Below are 20,810 nucleotides of genomic sequence, written 5' to 3'. Positions count from 1 at the left end.
GCCAAAGTCAAAATCTGGGAGACAAAGGGGCAAAATGAAGTGCACACTGCAAATTGCCAGGGGTTGTTTACCTGCCGCTTACTTAAAGAGTGACATCACATTCATCTTATTTAGCACAATGGACAGGACAACAGAGAAAGAAGACGAACATAAAGCGCCGGTGTTAGCCTTCTGCTGCCCTGTAGGTTGCGCTAAATAAGAGGAATGTGATGTCAAAATACCAACTAGCTCTAGAGTTCACTCTTTGAAGGTCGACTTTCCCGTACAAGACTTTTCTGACTTAAAAACCTGTAGCAAAAATTTTTGGACACATTGACAAGAGAAGCCAATTTATGGCCCTGTGTGTCATTCCAGATAAAAGCAGCAGCAATCATCTAAAGAGGATTATTTGCAAGGTTCACAGGTCGCCATGAAGACTCGTAGAAAACCGTCTGAAAGACTCACTGCTTTCTAGGGCTCTCCTATACTTTAATGAACAATGCAGGTTGCATGCAGGTGGCAGTGCAAGCAATACAATGCTTTCAATGCCAGATCAGCCCGTCAGTTAACTAAAATATATTTATAGGAGGCTGCACACATCCACATACATTCCTCCATGCTTGAGCAAGAGCCTAAAGCTACAGCTGCCCACTTTTTGTTCTTGATGTGCACATGAACGGGAGTCTCCGCAGGATCAACTTTGACCGGGCTGCCCGAAGGGGAAACAAGCGTCTTCCTCTGGCGGGCCTGACGAGGGGCATTTGGCTTCAACCTGGACGCGTGCAAACAGAAAATGGCCGCAGCCCCAAAAGAAAAGTTAAAAAAAAAATGTTTTGGACTGTACGATATCGCACAACATGTTGCATTTTTAAGTCAGAAAACTTCAGCAAACAATGCCTGAACGCTCTGGTGCTACTGCCAAGCTACGATATTAAGCCAATTTCAGAGCATCCGAAAAACTCACTTCCAGCACTTTGTAGATGTTCCGAGTGGCTGAGCAGTATTTGTATACATTGCTTGCCCATCAAGCAACCAATTTTGAAATATAGTTATGCTGCGAAAAAACTCTAATCCTGCAGTAACATCTAAATGCGCCAAGAAAATTTTTATCGGTGGTAACTTGGACAGACTATTTTCTCCTTCCCCTCTCGTTCACCCACTGTACCGCAAGGTTCTAGTATCTGGCATGCCTAATATCACAGGCACAAAAGGGGCGGTCACACTATAGCAAATTCAGCCGTTGGGGTATCTGCAAATAGTTTCCTCTGTCTTCCTACGTCAGTGCCAACAGCTTGTTAATTGTCCGTACTCATCTGACCACATAAAAAAACACTTGTGCTAGAGGCAAACAAAGTTATCCTATCCTATCCTATCCGTGGGCGCATGAAAGTAAATGCTCCAGGGCAAAGCAGGGAATTCCCCTAGCAGTGCACAGATGACGATGACTGCAACTGTGTACAGGGAGCGACACCACATTTCCCTGCCAAGAAATGCAAAGGACGCTCTATTAGTGAAACACTGTCTTTGCATTCGTGCCAGCTGCACATTCACTTATTTATACAGCGCGATATTTCTGGAACGAGCGCCGACAAATGCAACCGCCCGCTATGGAAAGACTATACAGCAGTGGTATTCAAGGTGCTCTTGGCTCAGAGTATTCCTCCGAAGCAAACAATAGTTCATTTTGAACTGCTTTATCGCTTTGTTCTAGCGGATTTTAAATCCCTCATTAAGTCTGGCATCGTGCTGTCCCAAACAGTTTTTCAGTCTTCCCGTCACAAAAAAAAATGAATAAAGGGAGTGCGTAAAAGGACAAATATGATAAACAACAGTCGTCTTCTTTTCCATATATGTGCTGTAATGAACTTTTTGTGTTCGACTGGGATTTTTGCAATAACCAGTAGCCTAATTGCAAGTTAATAGTGAACTGGCAGGAGGCTGCTTGCTCTGTTTTTTCAATGCAGCCTACGCTGCCATCTTCCTACTGAGCAACTTTGGCACCTAGAAATGGCTGAAGAAAACCCAATCAGGAAGAGCCTATTACAAACAAGAAAGGTACGCTAACTCAATCACGGTAATATTGTTTTGAAGGAAGGAAAGCTGCAGGAACTGCCATTTCTAAGTGTACACTTCAACCGTGCTGGAAAAGATGGAGGAGGGAGTGAAAGAAACAAGAAAGGAAGAGGTGTAGCGTTTATGTTTTATGGCACATAGAGATTAAGACCACCATGCGCCAAGCACAAGGTATATAAGAAAAGATTTTCGGTGTATTGCATACAGATGCTAAAAATCACCAGTGGTGTAGAAGGCTTTAAACATTAATGCTACCTAGTGATCGCATAGAAAAAGAAATTCAGAAATGGCGACTAGTAAAAGCTTTAAGGAGGGTTGGGTAACCTCAGTCGATATCCTTGGCTGGGCAAGGCTGTCGAGGCTCCCTAAGAACCATATAAAGAGCTCAGCGTCCTCAGGAAAGAGAAAGTGGCTGTGGTCTACAAAACAAAAAAGTTGTTGGTCAGAATTTAAAGTTTCTCGAGAAATCCTGCTTATCTTATGAAGCTAAAAGCGCAAGACGTGTCAACGATTTCATTATATCCTAAAAGCACTGTTGGATCAAACAATGTATTTGTTATTAAACTTAATAAAGTGCTTTTTCTTAGCTTTTTTTCGGTTTCACACAACAAAATAAGATGATGTAACTGTAAGTTCATCTCCGCATTCTTCGAAAACAGGTTTGAAGTTGTGCCTAAGGTGTGTGTGCTCTATTCGAGGACGGCAGAGAATGACTTCCTTGAAATGTTCCCGGTGCACACATGAATTCCGTTCCCCTAAAACTGGCTTTAACAACTGTAGTTTGTTATTTACCTCTTTGTTCCGAGACGACTGACATTTTTCTCTCAATTTACGTTGTACGAAGTTCACGCAATCCTTAAAGAGCATATTTACTTCCTTTATTTCCTGGCCACGAGCTCGAGCAGCGCACAAATCTGCTCTCTCGTTGACTTGTATTCCGACATGACTCGGGACTCAGCAGAGTTTTATGTTTTGTCCTTGAGCTGTAGCTATTAATATGCTGTGTATGATGTCACCAAGTAATGGAGTGATTGCCTTTCTAGATTGAAGAGCTGTAAGTACGCTTAGGTAGTCTGTGTAAATGCTGTTCGTGAGGTTCTCGTTTACTATTTTTCTGCAGCTACACAAATGGCTTAACATTCGGCAATGAAAAGGGATGCACACTGTGGAAGTCTTACTGTTTCTTTCGAATTCCATCGAAACATTGCCCTTCCTACCTAGACATTCATTTTTGAACCATCAGTATAAAATTCCGTGAACATAGCGTATTTTTATTGGAGTGCAAAGAATTGTTGTATGGTGTGTTGTTGCGGAGTTTGTTTTTTACGGACCTCTGTCAGAGTGAAGTCGCAAATTGAAGGAAAATTGTACCATGGAGGTAGTGGATTTCGTCTTTGAGCAATGTCAGGTAATGTGTCTTGAATATTGAGATTCTGACATATCTCTTCGTAACGCAAGACAAGTCGCTGAGTTGCTTCAGGTTTGTTGGTGAATATTATTCTAGAAGGACATTTTATTACAACTGGATAGAAGATGTGTTTTGGTGGAGATCTTACTTTAAAGTCATATGCACAAGTTAAAGCAGTTCTTCTGATTTCATGTGAGGGTTAATTGGTTTCTGCATAGAGGCTGATTATGGGAGATTTGCCGTATGTGCCTCATGTGAGGTGTAGGCCTGATTTGTGTACTGGATCCATTTTTTTAATATATGATGGTTTTGCTGAACCGTACACAATGCACCCATAATCTAATGAGGAACGTACCATAGAGCTACAGATGTGTAGCAGATATCTATCAGAGCCCCAATGCTTTCTTGAGAACACTTTCAGTATGTTTAGGGATTGGGGGGCTTTCTTTTTCAGTGCGGCAGGAATGTGACTTTTTTATCGAATGTTATGCGCCTAAATATTTATCTTCTTCTTTTATTGGTATTATGGTTTCATTTCGGCGTAGGGTGGGTTCATTTTGCAAGCCTCTTTCGAGCGAGTAAAGAACGGCTACTGGGTATTGTGGGGAGAAGTCGAACCCATTTCTGCCTGCCCAAATCGCTAGTCTGTTTTATGCAACTTGTATCCGTGTCTCACAGTTTAACAAGCCGGATAATGTGCACGCAATTGGAAGGTCGTCGACATATAATGAGTACATCACAGACTTTGGAAATACTTTGGCTATGGAATTCATTTTTGCGACCAACAGCGAGTATTTAAAATACACCACTGCGATACCCCATTCTGTTGAACGAATTTATGAAATGAATGGTTAGACAGGAAATCTTTCGAGCAGTTCACCATCCTTCCACGGATGCCTGAGCCTGCTAAGGTCGCGGTGAACCCAGGTAGTGTCATAAGACGTTTCCATGTGAAAAAATACTGCCAGGCAGTGTTGCTTGTGTATAAATGCTTCTCGTACAGTGTTTTCAAGGCGCACGAGATGGTCAGTTCTTCAACAACCTTTTCTATAACCACACTGGTGGTTGTCAAGAAGTTCACGGGATTGGAGGATAAACATTAACCGAATATAGCTTCGAAAGATCTGACGAGACAAATTGTGAGCGCTATGGGTCTGTAGCTAGTAGTAGAGGTTGGTGGCTTTCCAGGCTTCAGGAATGGCACCATAACTGCTCTTTTCCAAGCCTCTGGAATTTCTCCCAATTTCCATACTTTGTTTCAGAATTGTAACCAGTAAAATAGAACCAGTAAAAGAACACATGTATTTTAGTTTTCAGGAAATTTATAGCATACATAAGCACTATTTTTATTTAGTTTCATTTAATTATACAGTTACCACTGGAACAGGCTCTATTTGCTCTCACATGGGAATGCTCTGAAATGCAAGCTGTTGTTGCAAGCACTCTGTAGGTAAAAATGCTATCCCAAGGACGGTGTACACGCCGAATGCCATACACTCCCGTAATGTTCAAGCTAAGGACATGTAGGGGCCACGCTATGCAGGCACCTTACTGCAGCTCTTCATGTTTTGGGGATTGCTCTAGTAGGCTATGATGTCGACAGCCAAGGTAAACAGTTTTGAGAAGTGGTCTCGCAGTATGATCTCCTTTTGGACAAGAATGTGTTGAGAGATTATGGTTGTAATGAAAAGAGACCTTGCCTGATCCAGCTCTGCTCTCTACCCTTCTGAAGAAAAGCTAACTACTGATGTAAGCTGGGATAACCGGATGTTGAGAAAGGGCTATTTTCTGATTTGAGGGCATCAGAGAGTGAAAAAGCAAGACGTTTTTCTCAGAGACGCTGAAATGGTTGGGCTCACCGGGGCCATCCGACAAAGCTCTGCAGCCCACATGGGGTGCACTTATTTTTACGACAGCTGTTCCAAGAACATGTTAGCACTGGAGCTGTGTTGCCCCATCCCGTCACATTATCAAACATGTCATGTGACAAGATAGGGCGACGTTGCTCCATTGTTAAAGGTCGTAGAAGCTCAACACTTCGTGGCGTCATATTTAGTGGCAAAATATTTCTGCAAGTTGAGAATGCAAAGTCACCTGAGAACAGTCTGCCATTGCCTCTCGATTTGCCAGAAGAGAAGTTTAGTCACGAGCCTGCCTACCAAGGGTAACCAATGACACTTTTCATTCATGCCTAGCACAAGAACTAAAGGCGAACAAAAAAGGGCACGGAGAATAGAAAACCAACCCATTTTTTGTGTTCTGGCAATGCAACATTTCGCTCTTCCCGTTCCTACCTTAAAGAGTGAGGAGCCGCTGCGGTGCCGCGATGGAGGGAAAGCTCCTGTGGACCCACTTTCTTCGTCCTTGGCATGGTAACTTCAGACAAGCCCTGCAGGGCAACTGGGCGAGGGGGCCAGCAGTGGAAGGTGGACTGCCTGCGAGCAGAAGTAGGTTGGAGGAACACACTTCTGGAGACTACGATCGAAATATGCACATCGTTGATCCTGTTTGAAAATGGCGATGGCGTGTTTCGATGGAGGTGAAACGCAAAGGAACCCATGTGCCGTACGATGCCAGTGCATGTTAAAGATCCATAGGTACTCGAAATTATTCCAGAGCCCCCACTACAGTACCACTTTCTCTCTTTGTTCTTTCATTCTCCGCCTTCCTCCCTTCAATTAAGGCGCTGTTCAGGTGGGCACCTGGACGCGAGGCAATTACTGCGCCATTTTCCTTTCCTGAATAACCAATTTTCAGTTTTTTCATGCTGAGAAAAAAAGCTGCCGTTTTAGCCAGCACATTAACCATCAAAGGGGCTGCTTGTTATTTCAATTCAAAACAAATATTTTCCCGCCTAAACAGTATATCCAGGCCTCAAGAAAGAGGAATCTCTGCTCTTCAACGCAAAACACCATGTGCAAATTAATACCGACTAGAAGAAAATTTCGTAGGTAAATGCTAGAATACAGTTTAAAATTGTAACATATACATGCCATGATAGCCTTGAATATTACTGAAATATAGAGGTACGAAATAACCAGAACGTGCCACTACATTTAGGTGCAGTTAGCCAAAATGTAGTTCCTTAGGGCAAAGACTTCTTCAGAGGGGGACACCACAACGACGAAAATATATCCACAGGTTTAAATTCTTTCATACCATTTTGCAATGCAAAACTGGCGTTGACCGTGACCAATACTAGAAGGAGATTATGACAAACAATTTTGAGTGCATGATTTGATTGTGAAACATGAAACTACAGCTGAGGGAGGGGTAGAAGAAACATAGTGCATGGAAATCCACCCAAACACAACATTTACTGGCACTGCAGTTGTGTGTCTCTCACGAAAGGCATAAATACCGCAGAGTTCTAGGCCAGACAAGCTCTACGTTCAGATACACCTTGAGAATGTAGCAGCATGGACACCTTAAATGGAAACTCCAGCCGACGGCATGGACCTATTGTCACACCATCGGGGCCAATTGCGTTGCTCCTGATTGCACATAACCGGTAGTGACCGTGGCAGGTGCAAGGCAACGCATCACAATGCTTTGACAATAGGCCCATGCCGCTGGAAAGCATCCTTTAAGGGACATTTGCTGCTTCATTCTCTAGTTGTATTCGACTTTACTATACACCATTACAAAGTGCACAAAGGTTTATTGCTGCACGGTTTTATTTTCATTATCATTAAATTTCGAACAGATGGGTCAGATTCAGAGGTTCAGATAAGTGGCGGTTCCTCCTTGAGCTGGACTTAACTTTAAGAGTGGATTTCTTTTTAATTCTTCTGGAGTGCCGGTTCACTGAGACAGAACAATAGTTTCTTTTTAATTATTTATTCCTGCAATGCCCCTGGACCGGGGTCTTACGTGAGGTGTGGGCGGCTTCACAGTAGCAGATGTTGGACTGCTGTTCTGAAGATGGTGGTACTGGAATGATCCCTGAGTTTCATACAGACATACGAGTAAATACCACCACGAAACTTATCAAGATTTGTTGCTGCGCGGTTTTGTTCTGAAGCGACAGCTACTACGGCAGCCACTTCGGCTCGCCAACCGTGGTCGTACCTCGGCCGTATGCCCGTGGCTGCAGCTCTGCGTCGGAGCCGCCGCAAGAGCCGTTGCCTAGCAACCGCCGCACCTGCGCTCCGCCGCGCCATCTGATATGACGTCATCTAACAGTAGTGCTCGCCATCGGCAAGAACGTTCGGTGCGCTATCTGGTATGACGTAATCTAGCCGCCCGGCGGGGGTACGTGTATATAGAGGCTGTTGGTTCGTCAGTAGACGAGCCATTATGGAGGATTATGGGCCGTCTATGGCAGTGGCGCGCTTGAATGAAACCAAGCGTAGACGACGTGCCGAGGAGACAGCAGAAGAGGGCATCTTACGCCTGGAGAAACGCCGCGAAGGGGATGCAATTAGGGCTTTTACCCAGGATGAGTCCGTGACGGAAGCCAGACCTGCCCTGAAGAGGCGTCGAGCTGAGGAGACAGCGGAGGAGCGCGTTAGGTGGCTCGAGAGGCGTCGTAATAACGACGCCAGTGGTACGTAGCCAGAGGTACGAAGCTATCGCTTCGAACCAGGTTTAAACAGATCTAAACCACAGCCAATTTTTTCTCTCATTTCGTCTGAAGTTGTCAGGCCAGCTTTCATTGAGGACACAGATTTTGTGGGGCAGTAAAGATGCATTTGCTGCAGAGAAAATTGGGTCTAAAAGTACCTCTTTACTCCCCACCTGATTCAAACCCAGAACGTAAAGACCGAAAAGAGCCCGTTGATCACCATTACTGCGTAGCCTAGCCCAAGGTATCTGGGCACGAACCTTTCCTAGCTTTTAGAAACCTCTGCTTTTAGTGAGAGCAGCCATGGTGTTAAACCGCAGTAATTAAGCGACGTTAACTTTTCTGTCCGGACAGGGCACTAGCCAGACTACCAGTCCTTGACAATGTATACATTATTTACTTGCTTTTCTTGCATTTTTAGAGAAGGAAGCTAGAACTTGCTAAAGCAAGTGACAACCACCTTTTGAAAGGGCACCAAAAAATCATAGTAAGCAATGGGTGCAGCAAAAATACTTGAGGCCAGGATAATATTTAATGAAGGAAGAAAACAGACTGAGTGCAGTGCAATTTCGAAGCACAAGTCAGATATGACATTTGAAATTAATTTTACTTATAGTGGGGCACATCCCTTAGTAATCATATCCATCCCCGACACTTTTGCTTCAAGATTCCACACTTTTACGCTACACTTGAAAAGCAAAAAGAAAACCCAAACAGGTGAGTAAAACCTTAGTTGCGTCCAAAATACCGCGGGCAGTGGCAGGGCAGCGTACGTGAAACACTATGAAGAAAGCTCAAAGCTACTTAAGTGGCACTGCACAGAGAAACAGAACAAAAGGGATGACTGCGTTTTTCGTGTCTTTCGCCCTCCTTTCCGTCTAAGCGGGGAATCTGACGTAGGAAAAGGATGTGAACCCCATTTATTGGACGAAAAAGTCCAAGAAATACACATTTGAAATGGGGGCATACACCTCCAAGCGTTACCCCTGGCTGTACATCCACCCTGCGCGTTCTCGCTTGGATACACGCGAACTACAATAAAAAAATTCCGGGGGGCACTTTGTTGACCTAAAGTGCGGTGAGGCGAAACATTAAGCACAGTGTCGCTGCTTGTGTCACTGATGCATGGTTAAGATGTTAAGATTCCCTCTAAGAGTGGAACGCGACAGCGTCTTGCAACGCTGCCAGGGAGTCCACAGAACGCCATCGCCCGTTCGGCTCAACACTTGCTCGTCGGTAAAGTGGTTTTTGAGGAAAGGAAATGCATCTGTCTCGCATATCTCGATGGACACCTGAACCTCGCCGTAGCGGGAAGGGAGGAAGATGGGAGTGAACGAAGACACCGTATTAGCTCGACGCGCCTTTGTTCATTCCAAACCATCGAGCTGGCATGGCGGAGTGGTAGCGTGCTGGTCTCGCACTCCTGAGGCCCTGGTTCGATTCCCCAACACGACCAATTTCCTACTCGGTTTTATTTAATTATCTGCTGTGACTAGAAAATGTTATTTAGGCTACTTAGTTAATTAAGCAATTAACTAAACTCATTCCCACTTATTGGAGCGTCTATACGATCCCTTTATTGGTAGTATGGTTACAAGTCATAGTACAATTGGCCCCGTTTGAAATTCGCGCACTCTGACGTCACGACCGTTCCGACCAACTGAAAAGCGTGACATTTCTGTCGACAACTCCCGTTTACAACAATGAGGCATTAAAGGCTTCCGCCTTAATTAAACTTGTCAACTCGTCGCCCAGTTCGCTTCAGTTTGCTTGGGTAAGCTCTGTCACAAAAGCTAGCAATAAAATCCACCTTGAAAACTGTCGCGGAATGATAGGTCGGGTTTAACTTCCCAATGCTACAAACTCTGGGGTATGAAAAACACGCCCTATTGGAATTCTCCGAATTCCGACCACACAGTTCAACCACATAGGAAACGGTTCGTAAACGGACACATCAGTACAAGAGTATCGCTGAGCGCCACACCCACTACGGAAACAAGCACACGAGCAAACGGCCCGAAACATCGCCGTTTCAGCGGCCAATTCAAAAACAGCACCGAGGCTACCGAGGCCTCAAAAACGAACTACAGTAGAACGGGCTCTTAGCAAAGGCTTGCGTACCAAAGCACGAAAATAAAGAAGCGCTTACCTCGAAGTGTTGTTGTTTTTGTTGGGTCAAAAACGATGGCACGTCGAATTGATGGATGGTCTTGGAGGTGTTCAACAGCCCTAACCAGAATCTAGCGGCACAACGTCCAATCACGAGTCGCGCGCTGCGCGCTCCAACCACCGCGTGGGCTCCGGGGACAGACCGCACAGTGGGCTCTGCACGGTGCACAAAATCCCTTCTGCAACGACTTGTGCAGTGGCGCTCGCTCTGTGACAACTATGACTACTATCGAAGTTAAAATGTTGCTCAGCACTGTTGTAACATAAGATTAGCTAACATATATCACCTCATTTAAAGTATAGCTTAGTGTTTTGAGCGGGTTTCAGCGTTTCATTCCTCGATGCTTTCCTTTCAACGCTTCATCGTGGAAAAGAAGAGAAAGAAAAACCACACGCGCTTCTCATGTCAAGACGAAAGAAACGGTATCTTGGTTGTTGCAATGTCGACGGACGTACGTGGCACTTCTTGTTGCAGCAGTAGTAAAGAAAAAAACAAAATGGTTTTGAGGATAGGTATCCGTCTCACATCTCGGCGGACAATTGAACCGCGCCGTGAGGGAGAGAGAGGGAGAAAACTTCATTGCCGGAAAAGAAGGGTTCCTGGATGCTTAGCAGAAGGGCCAGGTGGCCGTTAGCTGATAGCTGGCGGCGACCTCTTTGGCGCGCTCCATGGCTCCTGCCTGGACGGCGGGGTCCGGGCTGCGCAGCACTTCTTCCCAGGCGTTTGGTGATGGAGCTTCTATAAGAGCTTCCGGAGGAGGATCCTCCGGGCAGTCCCATAGCATATGATCGAAGGTGGCAGTGCTACCGCAGTGTTTGCAGGTGGGGTCTATGAGATCGGGGTAGATGTGGGCGTAAATGTACGGGTTCGAGTAAGAATGGGTTTGAAGTCTTCTCCAAGCCACCTCTTGGTGCTTGGAGAGTGACTTGTGAGGGAAGGTATAATTAGGAGGGAGTGAAAGGAAGAAAGAAAGGAAGGAAGAAAGAAAGAAGAAAGAGAGAGAGAAAGAAAGGAAGAAAGAAAGAAGGAAGGAAAGAAAAGAAGAAGGAAAGAAAGAAAGAAGGAAAGAAAGAGAGAAAGAAAGAAAAAAAGAAAGAGGTGTCGTAGTGAAGAGGTGTCGCATTCGTCGGAGCGCGGCCGCCGCGGCCGGGTTCGAACCCTGGAACTACGGCTCAGTAGCCGAGCGCCCTTAAAGGGTCCCTGAAAGGGGTGTCTGAGGTTGGCAAACAAATACTTGCATTATGTAGAGCGTAGGCCACTGAACGTTCATGCCGCGTACAATACATCAAAGGCGAGTAGATAATTTACAATACATTTTCAAAAACTACCTCTCCCGAGCCTCGCGGCGACCAGCGGCGGTGAACTTCCGCCCGAATCCGTACTCATTACGTCAGTTTGTACTCTTTACGTCACAAGTGCTGGGCTATGATTGGTTCGCGGTGCCAACGTGAAATCACGCATTTAACAAACTAGAAGCTCTAGATACTTCACACTCTTACTCTTTTCGGAAACATTTCGCATTTCAGCAAGCAGAGTTGTCGTTTATATGCATGTTTACGCAGTTATTGTGTGTTCGGTGTCAGAAATTAGTACTGCACTTCCGGTTTACAATGTTTTCGTCTGCTCGTGCCGCTTGTGTCACTCCGCCGGCGCCGCCGTCGAACCGAATCGAGAATCGAGGTGCGATTTGGAGTCACCGCACTACTGATTTCTGTCGCGACCTCCGTCGCATGCGCAATCAAATTGGACCGGCCGTGCTGTGTCGTTGGTTGCAAAGCCAGGGTTCGGCAAGATGTTGCCCTTCGGCACTGTCTGCCGAAAGATGGAAGTGAGCGAGCCGTCGTCGTCGTCAGGATTCAGCGCTCGATTTCTGAACGGCGTGTCCTTAAAAGCTTGGCCGACGCGCTGCACCGATCGTCGCTTGCGAACTGCCGCCCCACTACAAGCAGGGAGACACGGAGCGGTGAGCATCGCTGCGCCGGCCTACCCAAGCTCCGCTCACAACCGGTGTCGCACTTCGCCGCCGTGCAGCAATGCCTGAGCGCTGCTTGGGATGGTGTACAAATATCACAAGGCAAGATCGCCTTGTTATCAGAAATACTTCTCGAGCAGCCACAAAGCACGCCTGCTTATGTTGCGAGCTTTCGGCAACGGCACCGCTCGCGGGCGCTCAGGGCGACGAGCTCTGCTGCTGCCTGGCTGCCGTGGTCGTCGCTAGGCCTATTGCCTCTTTGGCATCGAAGCTGCAGCGGCCGGCGCTTCGGAAGTCGCCTGAGCTATAATACAAGGCTTACTCTACACATCGCTTTGCAGTCAACAGCATCATCTCACAATAAAATAATAGTATGGTCACTTTCCGCGACTCCTTCTGCAGCGAAGCGAGCGGGCGCCAGGCGAGCCGGACCCCACGTCGGGTCAGCGGCAGCTGCGAGACGGTTGTGGCAAGAAATTTGCTCGTATCACAGTCGTTACCTTTACCAGCAGCTCAGTATTGGTCAGCGATCCTCAAAAATGACACATTTTTCACATTTCTTATCCCAGGGTTTATTATTTACGTCAAGAACACACTTTAGCTCGTTTTTATGTCGCCGGCAGACGGGATCCAGGCTGGCCGGCCGGCCGGCATGCTCGGCGTACATCACGTTCGCACAAGAAAATGCAAAACAGCCATGATACCAGCGAGGATGCTTCCTAGATTCGAGCAACGAAAATATGTCTGTGCAAAAGTGGATCTTTCGGCAACGACACCGCCTGCGGCAACGCCGCGCGACGAACTGCGCGCTGGTCCCAGGCTGCCCTAGTCGTCGCTAGGCCTATCTGGTTTCGCATTGAAACCGCAGCTGACGGCGCTTCGGAAGTTGCCTGCGCTATAATAAAAGGCCTACTATTCACATCGCTTTACTGCGAACTCGTCCCATAATAAAAGATATGTTCGATTTCCACGATGCCTTCAGCAACGGAGCTAGCAGACGGTAGGCGAACCGCACCAAGTAGCAGCAGCACCAAATCGGCTGTTGGATGAAATTTGCTTGTATCGCAGTCATCACTTTTACCAGCAACTCGGTATTGGCCAACGATCGTCAGAAATTATGCATTTTTGACATGCATCTATCCAAGGGCTTGCTATGGACGAGAACAAACAATACTAGCGCGTTTTTCAGTCGCCGGTGGCCGGCATCAAGGCTGGCAGGCCGGTCCGGCGTGGCTCGGCCCCGAGCGCCCTGAGCAGCGCGCTGTACGGCATCATGACGCTGCCGCTCTCCGCACTCGTATTGGCTCCCGCTTCCCGTCGTTGCGTTTTCTGCACGCGGCTTGTCGTAGACATCCAGCAGGTTGGACGCAGGCGACGAGCTGCGATCGGTTGTTACGACGTCGTTCACAACGGCGCGCCGCAGCGAATCGCACACACTTTTCGCACATGTGTCCCCGCCTTAAGGCTGAAATCCCATTTCGGCACTCATCCGCAAAAGTCGTTCCTTCAGCTCGGGGTCTATAGTACGAGAGAAGCCGCAGCGACGGTTGCGAGACACAGGTGAACATAGCAGACAGCGGGAAAGCGAGCGAGCGATCGAGCGCGTCAACCGGAAGTAAACAAACCGATCTCGTCGATGACGTATTTGTGGGCGGAGCATGGTCCCGGCCTGTAATCTTTATTTTTTTATGGTTCGCTCCGGTGTACGAGTTGAGAGGGAAAAGGCTGGTGGTCATTTTTAATAGCCATTATCTCTGGTTCCGCACAAGGTAGATCAAAAATTTTTGCGGTAGGATGATGGATCGTTCAGTGTCTATCAATACTTCGACTTCTCTTTGCCTACATGGACGCCGTTTCAGGGACCCTTTAATTTTCGTGAAGCAGATGTGACAGGCCCCTTAGTGCTTCCCTCGTTCGGTTCCACACTGTCTTGTGCTGCGCGCGTAGGACAGCTATTGTAGGAAGGGTAAAGTGCATATGGGCATCGTAAATGTTAACTTGAGAGCAAGCGTGACGAATCCCATTCGTGCATCATGGCTTCAGTGATAGAACTGAACTCCCAGAGCACCAAGGCGCTGTGCAGAACAGATACGACGAGGAAGATATCTGGAAATAAATATTTTTCAGAAAGCTTGAATTCTGCCCGATCATCAGTATCAAGCATATTATTGAAGATGGACAGAGTGCTTTCCTTGGAGACCTTTATTTTTGTTGTGTGTGATGAAATTCTTGAAATTACTGGATGTTCCAGCGAAGACTTTCAAAAATTTTCAAAAATAGGCTTTTTGGGGTAAAAATATGATTTTTGCGGCTTAGTATTCCCATGTGTTGGCGGACACCGGAAAGCCGGTGAATTGTCTTAAAGGCATGGGCGTCCGGAGGGGGGGGGGCAAGGGGGGGCGGCTGCACCCCCCTGGAAAATCACTCACTCGAACCGTGAGTGATGGCCGCACGTCAGGGGCGGCGGTGCGCTCAGCCAAAAGAGTAAAAGCGGCTCCGCTTCCACGCTTTGGGTCACATCTGCTAAGTGCCGCGTCCGGGGACGCGTCGTTGCAGACATACAGCGGCACCGGCGAGCATGTGTTTCGAGCCGTCTTGAGATGTGTGCCTGTTTCTTTGATCTCTAGAGAGATAGCGACACGGAGGCAGACAGTGCACACCCCGGCCACCGATGAATTCTTCAGGAGGGAGGGACAAATCAGCCGTGTCCATCCCCGCTTTGTCGGGCTGCTCAAGGGCAAGCGGGCGATGAGTTGGCGCCGCCGCCGCTCGCTGTCTCCTCCGATCCACGGGAGAGCGCAGTTCGGTACAAGCGCCGCTTTCAGAATCTTCGGCAAAGGGGATTAGCTGCTTTTGTTCACGGCGACGCAGTCTCCAGAGGCGCCCCCACACCAGCGTTCCTTGCGTCTTCTCCGGAAACCAGCGCCTTTGGTCAAGGCAGCCCGATGGCGCCTGCCTGGCTCGCCTGTCACCTCTGGCTGGGCCTCGAATCCCAACAGCGCCCATGTACTGTGCGATGTCAGTGCATGGTAAAGAGACCCAGGTGGTCGACATTATCCGGAACTCTGTACTAATCCGTCCCTCATAGCCTGAGTCGTTTTGGGGCTCTGAACCCCATAAAAACACACAAAACAAATTTTCTGACCGGAGTGGCGAGTGTCCCTTCCCCTCGGAAGTCGCGCGGCGTTCCTTGCGTGTGCGCGCCTCTGTGTTTGTGCTTCGGTGTTTTTAGTGGCCTGTTGTCAACGAAGCTGAGAACAACCAAGACAGCGGACGAGAAAACGACAAGCGGCGAGTAGTGTGTGTGCAAATACTCGACTGTGCGGTTGCGCGAGCAAGATGGAGCGAGGTGTATGAAGCTGCGAGCGTGCATTTATCTTGTAAATAAGTTTTCGTTGTATATATAGTCATTTTTTGTTTTCAACGTACGCATTCAACCGTTTTTCCAATCAATGTGTATATATTTTTAATACTACCAACCCCGAGGAACTCCATAGCCAGCTTTGTCTCGCGCGGTCCCGAATGATGGACATTCGACGCTTCTTCAAGCGTCAGCGGTTGTCTGACGAAGCATTATCCAAATGCGCCCCTCCGGATTCTGGTGTGACATGTGACAACGGTGTAGCATTTGAACAGAGTGATGCATGCTTTTATCACCGGACAGTAGCTGATGTCGTCGACTCCATGGAAGGGACTCTGTCAACAGTGAGTTCAGGTGATGCAGCAGGCCGAGATGATTCCATTTCTCCTTTCTTGGGATTTAAGTCCGGATTTGACCAGAGCGATGCAACCTTTCATCACCGGACAGTAGCCGACGTCGTCGTCTCCATGGAAGTAACTCCACCAGCGAGCTCCGGTCACGCAGTAAGCCGAGACGATTCCCTTTCTCCTTGCTTGGGATTGAAGTCCGGAGACAACATCTAGAAAACAAATAACTTGCCTCAAGAATATGACTTAGGAGAGTTTCTAGGCAAAGCTAAACTCACTGGCATACCGGACTTTTTGAAGTTACGTCTTCTTACTAAGCCATGGTCGCCAAATGTTACATATGATTTTAAGACGGATGTAACACCTGGAAAGAGGCCTTTTCGACATCAATGGCTGGGAGATTACGGCCCCTGGCTTGCGTACTCAGCGACAGCGAAAGGCGCCTTTTGTCGTTTTTGCGTCATTTTTCCTCCGCGTGTTCACCGGGGCACTCAAGGTAGTTTTATCGTGCGCGCTTTCAGTAACTACAGAAAAATGCACGAGGCGTGCAGGGATCATGTAAAATCCCAATGGCACCAGGAGGCAATGACGGCCTCACAGAACTTTATGGATGTGATGAGAACCCGTATGCAGCAAGACTGAGCACTCTTCTCCACGAAGTGATAGTATCTGTTTGCATTTTTATTAATTTTAATTGTTTCTTCGTTGATAAACTCCAATGTATCTCTCCTAGCCTCGCTTTAATTTGCTGTTTGTATTTTTTCTTTCATGTGTGTATTTTACTTATTTATTTTATTTATATAAACAAATTTTCTCCGCAAATAGTGCCTTTTTGCTACGAACATACCCCCCCCCCCCCCCTTCCGGCGCCAGAACCAATGGGGCCCCCCCCTGCAAAAAATTCTGCGGACGCCCTTGCTTAAAGGGCAAATTAAGAGGTTTTAGAATTTGATGAGTTTAAAAGGGCCAAATGTGTGAAACATGCTGGTTGTTTCATGTGGTCGTTTCATGGAAGAATACCGACGCCATCGAAGGTGAAGCTCACGAACCATTGTTTGGCGGCATCGGACGACACACAGCAGCATCCAGGCGAAGAGAGCGGACATTTGAAATTTCAGCGACAATGACGTCACTACGACCTAGTTTCCCCGCTTTGTTCAACTCAGTGAAGGGAAGCCTGAACATCATTGCGGTTTTACTCGACGATTACGTCATCATTTTAAATACTAGTGCAAAAACACTTAGCAAGCTTTACCTCAAGCTTCATAGATTCGAGTTCTTGAATAAGCTCGAATTCTCAAGACAAAATTGCAGCTTCCCTTTAAGTAATATGCTGGTTAACTGATTTCTGACAATTAACTTTTTAACTGTCACGCATAGGCAGCTGGTTGCGATTAGAGATTTGTAGCCAGTCGTCAGCAGTAGCCATGTCAGTTTTTAGAAATTCGACAACGCGATTACGCTCCCCGCTGCGGCTCAACAAAATTTGGCTCCACCGTGGAAAATGCATGCGCTTTCGAAAGCATGCATGCATGCAAAGCAACACCTGCAGTGCACGTAAATAGTCGAAAATCGAAATTTTGTCCAGCCACAGCGCCAAGGGTAATCGCGTTTTACAAGTTATAAAAACTGATATGGCGATTCCTAACCACCGGCTACAAAACTCTACTGGCAATTAGGTGCCTAACTCTATTAGTTAAAAAGTTAATTTTTAAAAAGTCGCTAGCCAGCTTACTGCATAAGACGATTCACCGGTTTTCTGGTGTCCGCTGACACTGGTAATACTATGCCATATTATTGCCCCTAAATGCCTTTGGGCTCTTTTTGAAACTTTTTTAAAGTGTTCGCTGAAACAACCGGGATTATTCAAGAAGAAAGGGATTCGCGACATGAAATGACTCGCCAAAAGATGAAGATTATGTCCGCGTGAAATATAAGGCATTTGTTTACACTAGTCACAGCTAGGTGGGAGGTCCACGTGCGCCAGATGTGTTTAGGACGAATTCTTATCCGTGCAAGAATTGCAACGTAGAGACTGATGTGCGTGTAATTTTGCCATTGCCTAAGGACACGATTTGACAACGTCCAATCCTTAGTTTTATTTTTTTAATTTCTGCTCTCTATGACTGGCATTTAATCCGAACTGCGTTTTTAATGCTCGCAGTCTTGTTTTGTAAATTAATATTTACGAGCAGAATTATCATCTGGCTAATTTCCTCTTATTCCTACCGACCTATAGGAAAGCCAGCAATACGTGTTCACTGATGCTAACACTCTTGAAGCTCAGAATGCAGTTGAGTGACTATAGTAATATTTTAGAATCAGAATATTTTGAGAGTCAGATAGTTTTTATTGCGGTTCCTGTATGCGTCATTTACTGCAAGGAGCGCAGGCAGTTATTTCGTCGTGGAACCGCACACTACTGTTGCTGTTACCTAGCTCTCTGCGTTCGACCCGTCGGTGTTGCATGTTGTATACATACTCTCATATATAATTTGAGCACCTCTGGTGAAGCATTTCGAATTTCTTCACGGAGGTGGTTCCGTTTCTTTATTTTTACCGTGGTTTTATCACGAGGTACATAGTTTCCATTTCCCAATAAGCGACATCACCACGGAGACACAGCAGACATCCTTTCCGAATGGCTGCAAGGAACAACAGGACTGAAACAACAGGACTGAAACCTGTGCCGTCAACGAAGTCCCTAAACTGCGCCAGGAGTAAGAGCCGGGGGACATCGGAAATATCTAAAGTCGGGCTGCTGGACATTTAAAAGGCGTTATGTGTGCCAGAAACTCTTCTGTTGTGCAGTATATTTTTTTCATTAATGCATTCGTTGTACATCTTTAAATTTCATCGGTCACTATAAACTTTTTCCTTCAAAATGCTCATTATAAGTTTCTGCAGTAAGAATCCGAAATGCATTCTGATCTCCTCTTGCCATGAGAACACAGCGATATGTGCACTTCCAGCACAAAGTTCTTTCCCGCGATTCGAGCACAACTTAATTGGTACAGGCACAGCATGGTATAAAATGTATAAATGATAAATTTAAGGATGGGAAAACACCTTGTCCGCGGAAAGTGAGTGTCACGCCCTCCCTTCTCTGTGCTTCAGATTACAGTGTTCTTTATATCACAATCATATCGCTAGATTTAGCCGGCTTGCGACATTAGGCAGCCGCATTGTGAATAAAAAATGCAGCCGAATTCTAAAGCATTGCTGCCCCTGGGTGCATATGACACCACACGAAACGCTTTACAATAAACCGTTGCGTCACAATTTTGGTACAAAAGTCTGGGAAGGCATATGCAATGGAAGGTGCATATACGATGTCGGCTTTTCTCGTAATGGGACTAGTAATGCTTTAATATTGAAAACACGCCGCGGCACTCGCTTGCTGCGCGTTGCCTGCTGACAGTCAACCTGAGAGAACAAAAACCGCCGTCGAATGCTTAACTGCGACCAGCCCCATCTGAAAAAAGCAGGTGATAACTAAGAAAGGTATTTAGCCCGATTCCAACCTCACCCAAGCGTAATGTGTAACAGAAAAAGCAGCAGTCCAGACAAAAACCGCGTTTAAATGTTAAACATCGCAAAACGCTGCAAACTTCGTCTGCTGTAGGCATTAACAGATCACAATAAACTGCTTGATCTAAGTCAGTTGCTTTAATTTGCTTTCGGAAGCTAAGAATATTGTGGACATTTAATTAGAGGGTTTTGAATTCTTTGTAAGTAACTAGGACAGAATTTGAAAGGCGGAAAAGACCTACGTGTGACCCCGAGACAGCATCGCCAGGGCGCCGTGCGCTTACATTAGAATGGAGTTTCCGGCCGTGCGGATGAAGACTGGGACTTCTTGTGAGGCGGCTCTTTTGAGACTCTCTTCCTGTGGGCGGTCCTCTTGCGCTACGTCAGAGCCAGATGTCGATGTAAGACATGTGGGCAATTCCTCTGCGCGGGGACGCGCAGGCAGTCACTCGAGGCAGGACTTTGTACAAAGGGTTTATTCTCACATCAGGGGGGCCGGTCGTCGTCGTGGCAGCTGGGTCAGGTGGTCCTTTCGCAGAGCTGGTCCAAGAGCGAGAGACCGCGAGCCTCTCCGGTCTCGCCTTATAAAGGCTCTCTCCCAGCCTCGCTCCCCCCGCCCCCCCACTCGGGAAGACGGGGTCCCAGGCTACCCGCGGTGAGCGGCGCGGGATTTGACTTGCCCGCGAGCAGACCCTACATCTCCCCCCCCCCTCAAACGTCCGTCCCGGGGTCCGCCAGCAGGCGTTCGATGACCTCCGGGTCCGGGTCCATAGAGTCGTCGCAGGGGGGAGGGGTGCTCGCCGGGGGGCCGCTCACCGCTGGCTGGACGGGCTCCTCACGAGCCGCCTGGGGGAGCGAGGCGCCTGGTTCCGCTGGGGGCCCTGCCGGCAGCGCCCTCCAAAGCTCCTCGGCCGCCGGGGACAGCAGGTCTGGGCGGCTGGACTGGAGGATGCGGAGGGCCGCCTCCTCCGGGCTGCCCCTCTGCAGTGGCGCAGCGGGGGAAGGCGCTGCAGCCGCCAAGCGCTTTTCCGCCGCGAAGGGGCTGCGCCTGGTCCCGCCACCTGGACCGCGCGCAGTAAGAGATGGCCGCTCCGTTGGCGACCGCGGTCCAGGTGGCCACGTGCCGCAGGACCCTGGGCCGCTTGGGTTGCGGCTGCTCGGCGGCCGAAGCGCCGGCTGGGTGCTGAGGGGGGCCCTGCGCCTGGTCGTCACTGGCCCTCTTGCGTTGTCCTGCACCACTGGGAGGTTCTCTCCAGTGGTCAGGCGCGCGGTTAGACTGGCGGTGGGGGCCACCGCGGCCGTGGAACCTGCGCTACTCGCGCGGCTCCTGCCGCCAGCCGGGTGGCGCGCCTTGATGGCGGCCACCGTTCGACGGTGGTCTGCCTTGCCTTCTGGAGTCCGA

At 47.8% G+C, this 20,810-nt stretch overlaps 1 long non-coding RNA gene across 1 annotated transcript; it reads right to left on the bottom strand.

Annotated features, from left to right (window-relative positions):
- Positions 1-633: 633 nt before the first annotated feature.
- LOC149353420 (uncharacterized) lies at positions 634-10,368 on the bottom strand. The gene is made up of 3 exons (XR_016290977.1): positions 10,177-10,368; positions 5,755-5,895; positions 634-751 (listed from the first exon to the last, which is right to left on the bottom strand). It is a non-coding gene; the product is annotated as an uncharacterized LOC149353420 (long non-coding RNA).
- Between the last annotated feature and the right edge of the window lie 10,442 nt (positions 10,369-20,810).

Source organism: Amblyomma mixtum, chromosome 3 (assembly GCF_055824585.1).
Source record: "Amblyomma mixtum isolate Tamu chromosome 3, ASM5582458v1, whole genome shotgun sequence".
NCBI lineage: Eukaryota > Metazoa > Arthropoda > Arachnida > Ixodida > Ixodidae > Amblyomma > Amblyomma mixtum.
The sequence above is the reverse complement of the archived record's forward strand: the minus strand, read 5'-3'. Positions and strand labels throughout refer to the sequence as shown.